This window comes from Nipponia nippon, unplaced genomic scaffold, assembly GCF_047370975.1.
Source record: "Nipponia nippon isolate SJK-2023a ecotype South Korea unplaced genomic scaffold, ASM4737097v1 scaffold_6, whole genome shotgun sequence".
Classification (NCBI taxonomy): domain Eukaryota; kingdom Metazoa; phylum Chordata; class Aves; order Pelecaniformes; family Threskiornithidae; genus Nipponia; species Nipponia nippon.
The window spans coordinates 49,363,831-49,370,586 of NW_028262380.1; the positions used below are offsets into that span (position 1 = coordinate 49,363,831).

Below are 6,756 nucleotides of genomic sequence, written 5' to 3' on the forward strand. Positions count from 1 at the left end.
GAGACCTGAGTTTATGAGTGTGCTTGTCCACACCTGAAGCCATTTGCCCACCACACAGTTTGAGAAGCACTGCACTGTTTAGGAGCACTGAGGAATAGCGTGCCTGTAAGCCAGGATTTCAAGTAGTATCAGCAGCATACTGTGATGAACGTGCACCACATCAGTTCACATTCCTGCCTGCCTCTAGACGGCAGCGTCTGTTATTCTCACAGAAAATGATTGAATTTGATGACTATATTCTCCAGAGCCTCCTCCCTACAGCACTGCTTCACACCTGAACAAACCCAAGTGCAAAATGCTTCCACTCCGATTTGGTAGCAGTTAAGACTACTGTGTTTACAGGGTATAAACAACATGCAAGACAGCAAAAGCTCAAGCTCTGTACGTAGTGACTCAGTAGGTCCATAGCAACTACATAAAAACATCTTCAATTTTTGCATTAGCAACATTACTTTTACCACAGTATCTACCAGACTACCCGCTGGCTCCCTTGCTAGGTAGAGCTTTCCAAATAAGGCACGATGCTGGCAATAAGTAAGTCTATATATTATAAAAAAAAAAAAAGTCTTGAAATAGCTACTATGCATAGTTTGTAAGTCCTTACCAACATTTATCACCTATAAGAATTCATCCAAAAGGTTCACAGTACACAGCAATTGTTAATTGATAAGGAAAATCTAAACTGGCAATTATAGGCCCAGTCCTAAACCAGCCTGATACAGAACTGCAGTCAAATTATTTTCCCCTAGCATGAAAATACATCTTTTAGGTTCTTGTCAGTCCAGAAGCAAACTGAAACAGAAAAAAACCTGCAGATATCTGACCATCCTTTTCTGGGCAGAAGAAAGTTCTCTTCTCTGCACATCACTGACCTAGGACATACCTACACGCAATCCGGAAATATTGCTGGGCCTTACTAATATCACACATTGCTAAAATGACAAAAAGACGTTTGACCAACAAGCATATCCAGTCCCTTCCCAACGTACCACTAGTGTTGAGACTGTCTCCTCAGCACCTTTACGATCATTTTAGCAGCAGCCAATGTTAGCACACAGGTACAAAAATAACTTTTTATCCAGCTGATTCAGATAAGAAGCAGGGTTTGTAGAAAAGCCTGGAGGGCTTCCTAGCAGCCAAAACAGCTGCCTGACTATATTACTTGCCAGTGGGAGTATCTGGGGAGAGGGTAAATCTGGGACAGCGCTTCTGCTATTCCCAACATTGCCAGGTGCGTTCTGTCCTTCGAACACTCCATAGGTGCGCTCACATGCTGCGCAAATGGTGCTGTCACTCTGCACAGCTCCACTTGCCCTATACACTCTGTCAAGCAGGTACTTACAGTCTTCAGGGTTCTCTTAAGAAGTCTCTGACATTCCTGTTGTAAGGCTAGATGGGATTTGTAGGTTGCCTGTACTAGGCCAAAGCTTCTGCTGCTTCTCAGGGACAAAGTGGATGCCAGATGTGAAATCCAGAAATGCACAGTGCTCACGAGACTATCCCACCAGATACAACACAGATGCACTTATCACTGTGAATATGTCTGAAATACTTCTGACTGATCAGACATGTTCGCTGTCACCTGTGAGGAAGTCTTTTCTTGGCTCAGCACGCTAAGAAATGGCGGGATTGCTGCTGCTGCCACCCCAGAGATTCAGGGTGTTACTACTCCTGCTGATAGGGGGAGTAGGTCCTGCTGCAGTGAAACCTCCCTTTCCAGCAACAGCCTCTTCCTCATTGCTCTCCTCATACCCTCCTCGTCACCACCTGACACTCCTTGCTAGAGTGAACAAGCAAAGGAGGGAGCATGCCACCCTCTCAGCTGCATGTCTTGATGAGGCAGCTCCCTTTCACCTCCAGGGAAAATAAAGCAGTCTATGGGACAAAAGCATCCACTCGGCTCTCAGTTGAACCACACTGGCCTGCTCATCTTGTTAGGGAAGGACATGATACAGCTGTTCCACCCAACATCTGCTTTTATCCAGGTGTGAGGAAGAAAACTGGTCATCAGAAACATGGATCCCTGCTGGGTCAGGGAAATTAAGTCAGCCACACTTCTACCTGATTCACCTTCTTCCGTGTGTCCTCAGGAAAATCCAAGGACAATGATTTCTATAGGCTCCACTTGGGTATTACGATACTCTCGAACCACTGCTGCAGTTTCTGACAACAGAAACTTCTCACTTTGGCGCATGACTGCCCCAGGCAATTCTCTGCTGCACTCTGGAATCCCTGCTCCTGCTGAATGCAGACCATCAACTACAGAAACATGGCTGCCCAGGTCCTTCCAAAATATTAGTATTTAGCAACGGACTGTTCAGAGTTTGTTCACTGTCACAGCAGAAGGTGTTTTCATTTAGTCAATCACTAGCTGATTGCAGCTAACCACATAATCCTTTAGTATTATCTGTCCTTAAAAAATAATTTCTTTAAACAAGGTAGCCATCACTATCTGTAATTTACTATTTTAGCATGGCACTTCTTTCATGTTTTTTCTACTTAGAGAAAGATTTTTGTAGAATTTCTTGGAGGGCAGGGAGGGAGACAGTACTGACCATGAACCTGTTCCCCAAAGGTTCATAAATGTTCTCCACCCCTCCTATAATCTCCACATTCAAGATGTAGGATTGAATAACATTTGGGGTAAGAGTCTCTTTAGCACTTAGTCCTAAAGATGGTCTTTTTTAATAGCTGTAAAATCTGCAGAGGGAATAGATGAACTAAAAGGTTTAATGGCTGGCTTGCATTTTACTGTGTTCCACAGGGACCAGGTGGTTTTACATCCTGTATCTACGCTTTTGCTGAAGGTGGTTTAGAATTTCCATTTCAATCAATGCATAGCTTTTATCAGTGCTCTTCCCAAAACCACATCCATTATATGGGGAAACTAGATTATATAAACTTGATTTCAAGATGTTAAATCATTGCCTGGGAAAGGCAAGACTCTATGAAGTTACACAGATTATTCTGTAGCATCAGTAACAGACTACTATGTAATCCTCAGTATCGGCTCCTATTCAAAATTTTTTTTCAAATAAACCACATTTTGTAGACAGAGTTGGGACTGGAGGTTTAGGGCAGCTTTGTGCAACATTTTTGTTAGGGAAATTAACACCTTGATGTTTTCTTTGTGCAGCTTTGGATTTGAAATCTCTCTAGAGAGGCAGTTTGGAAGGGTAGTCATTGTTTAATTAGTACTCTTCTCAATTAGCATCTGGAGTTAAGGATCCACAAGCAGGTATATATCCAAGAAATTCTCAGAAGAATTACCTACCAGTAACTGTATATGCAGAAGTTCAGAAAGTCACTCATCCTCCCTCACTTCAGCTTCTTCAGAGATTTTCTTCCTGTAAATTAGCAAAAACAAATGCAAAGTAAGCAGGACTGCATGCTCTTCTTCTACTTCCATGCTCAAAGAGTACAACTCACAGGCAGCTATAAAATCACTTTCTTTTCCAGTTCCTAAACTCAACACATGCACACCTAAGAACATATGCAGGTAAGGTATGCTCTGCAAGCAACAGTAATATCATTAACTGCAAAAGGTCAATATGGTCCTACTTAGGCATGCATACAGCTGGTCTGGGTATCAAAACTGTTAAGGACCGACAGCTGCTCAGAATCCTGGAGAAATCAGGATCTTGCATACAGATTTGGAAGCCAAAGCTTAGGTATCAATTCAACTATGTGGAGACTTTCACAGCTTCTAAGGAAACCATCCTCCCTAGCAGACTATGAGGCATGTCTTGTTTAGTCAGCCCACAACTACTACTTGATGAAACAGCATAGAGACAACAACACACAGAAACAAACATTTAGTAGGGAGACTTGGGCAGAAAAAAGAAATCCTGCCTGACACTCACCAATTACTAGCTGTTTTGAACCATTACTTCAAGGACTTTAAAAGACTCCATTAGCTTGATTCTTTAGAGACTTTAGGCAAAACCACTATGCTAAAAATTACTAGTCACTTATTCTTATTTGCTATTGCTTTACAACAAATTCCTTTTTTCCTAATAGCTGCAGTGTAAAGGTTTGCTTATGGAGGGCTGTTTCTACCCAGGGGAAAAGCAAGCTGTTCCATATAGGTTACCATACTGTTGGGAGGAGCAGTATAGCTCCAGCTCCTACTTTACCTCACCTCTGGCAAGGACAGCTATGCTGGCAACTGCTCCTGCCCTACTGAGCAAGGAAGGGGCTGGAGTATGTAGGCAGCAGTTACCTGGAGAGGGAAGGAGGGTAGCTCACATCAGTGTTTCTCCTTTCCCTGCAGCAGCCATTGCTTTCCTGTCCTGGCCTTCATCCTCAGAGCAGAGAATCACAACTTTGCCTTCATTTCTGAGATGCTTTAAGCCAGCTCTGTGTATGAATACCTGAAAGCAAGACAGCTCAAGGTAAGCATACTAAAATTATTAATTTTTATATGCAATAATGTATATGAGTACACAAACAGACCAACGATTTCTAGTTGAAAATCATCTACGGCAGAGCCAAACTCATTGTTATGCTGAGAGAAGCCATAATGAGGAATCTTTCTCTTTAATTTGTAACAAGCTTGAAGAACAAAGTCATTCAGCATCCAGGGAAACATCACCTCCAACATTCTTAGCAAAATGGGTTTATGTCAGTTGTAAGTAATTTTATTTTCTGGCAAAAGAATTCCATTTGTATCATGCCAAAGACAACAGAAGACCACAGGTATTCATCAAGAAGGCTGGTTCTTTGCCTTCTGAAATGAGACGAGTCAATAAGAAACTAGTCAGAAAACCAAGGAGAGTTGACTGAGTGCGGATACACGCTGCAAGGTGTGTTTGCACCAGCTGTCACGTATCTTCCACCTGTTTAGATGTAAATTCAGTATTCCAGGTCCCAGACCATTTGCTGCCTAAGGAGATAATGTTCAGTCATGAGTGAGCACAGGAAGGCTGGGGAGGGGAGAAGGGGAATGCCAGTTGCACAGCTTTTGCACTAATCCTTATCAGACCACTCTAAGGGCAGAATACGTGTTCTCCCTTGCTTTCTTAGCTGGGGGTAAGGTGCCTTTACTGGGAGTTAGCTGTGGATAAGAGAACAAATAATATAAAATGCTGGAGAACCAGCTGGCAGGGCAACCCAGTCTACTCTTGTATTCAGCAAACAGGAAGATTTTTCCCCTCCCACTCACGCAAACTCCCCTCCCCAAACAACCCTCCCTGGCAGCAGCTATCTAATTAGCAATGCTGGCACTGGGGTGGGAAGACGAGCCTGCCTCTGGGCCCAGCTCTGCCCCATGGCAGAGGCATGCTTTATTACTGATGCACCAGTTTGCTGCTGATTGCAGTGCAAGGTTAACGGCTGGACTTGATGATCTTAAAAGTCTTTTCCAACCTAAACGATTCTATGATTCCACGATCATGGAATAGAAATAGATTTAATCTGGGTACATATGTATGTTTTTGTTAAACTCATTTTCCACGTACTGAATATCTCTGCAACTAGGGCAGAGTAGGAAAAAACAAAGATGGTTTCATGGAAGAAAGAGCTTTTCATTACAGTTATTGTGTTTAGTAGCAACAAAAACATCTATGAAAGCTCACTGTTGCAGGTCTACACAAAGAGCCTCACACCTAAGTACCAAAAATAATGAACAGGAGAGAGATTCAGTAAAACTGCTAACATGTATTGTAATGCAACTAGGAAACGGTAACGATTGCGTATTTATTCTCACAGAATAAAAACATTAGTGTGCCAAAAACATACACAATATTTTAGCAATCACAATCAAGCAGGATCAAAGCCCCAAAGATCCTACAATCTAACAGAAGCACATATTTACAAATATATCAGTAAACCAAATATTTAACCTGCACATGAGAGAGATCACCAAGTAAGCTTAATTCTGTTTTTCTTTCATTCTGGAATTTCTACTTGCTGAGAAAAAACCTGGTACCCCAGGTCACAATTCCTGTTCTTCCCCTCTATTTCCATTCACGCCCACCCACTTCAGCTCCTGCCCCTTTTTTTGGTATTCCATCCATCTTGCTTGTTCCTGCCCTCCCGTACCCTTGGCCCTGTTCAATCTCAGCTCTGCTTGCCCTCACCCTGCCTGTTCTCTCTTCTCCCACACATCAGTCCCCCCTCCTCTGCCTCTACTCCTCCAAAGACCCTCGCCTACTTTCTCTTCCACCCCCCCCCCCCCCCTTTCCACCCTTTCCAGCTCCTGCCCCTCCCTCCTTGCTCTCCCCAATTCCCCAGGCCCCTCCTGGAGTTCCTGCACCCAACCTCCCCCGCTCTGCATGCAGTTGTGCCAGCTTTCCTTCAGGCTGCAACAGCAAGAGCATGGAGAAGACAAGGGGAAAATCAGTCCTGGCACTGCACACTGCTGCAACGGGAAAAGATTAAACACAGAGAGCAACCAACTCAGACCCCAAAGCCCTAAGATAAGGCGTATTCAGTTGAGTGGGCATCAAAAATACCCGAAGGGACAGAACATGCTGCGCAGACACAGAATCTTCAGAGCCCTAGAGCAACATGCACAAACGTATTTAGGCTTACAGCTCCTACCTAAATGTCTACTTCCCCGCCCCCCAAATCTAAAGCTCATCAGAAGACTGAACACCGTTGTGAATCCTGAACTCAGCCATTAGGTTCTGACAAGTCTGCCTGCTGTGCGAGCTAGCTTAGATTTTCAGAGGCTCACCAGCTGACCAAAAATGGAGAACTTAACATAGCTAAATGTGGACTTGGATGGATGCCCTGACAAATTTCAAGTCTCTG

At 43.6% G+C, this 6,756-nt stretch overlaps 1 long non-coding RNA gene across 2 annotated transcripts in view; it reads right to left on the reverse strand.

Annotated features, from left to right (window-relative positions):
• Positions 1 to 4,337, reverse strand: part of LOC148051456 (uncharacterized) — a 32,391-nt gene extending 28,054 nt beyond the window's left edge. For both annotated transcript variants that reach the window (XR_015699764.1, XR_015699763.1), the window contains exons 1-2: positions 4,223 to 4,337; positions 3,275 to 3,347 (exon numbers count right to left, since the gene is read on the reverse strand). This is a non-coding gene — a long non-coding RNA (uncharacterized LOC148051456). The remainder of the gene's footprint in view (positions 1 to 3,274; positions 3,348 to 4,222) is intronic.
• Between the last annotated feature and the right edge of the window lie 2,419 nt (positions 4,338 to 6,756).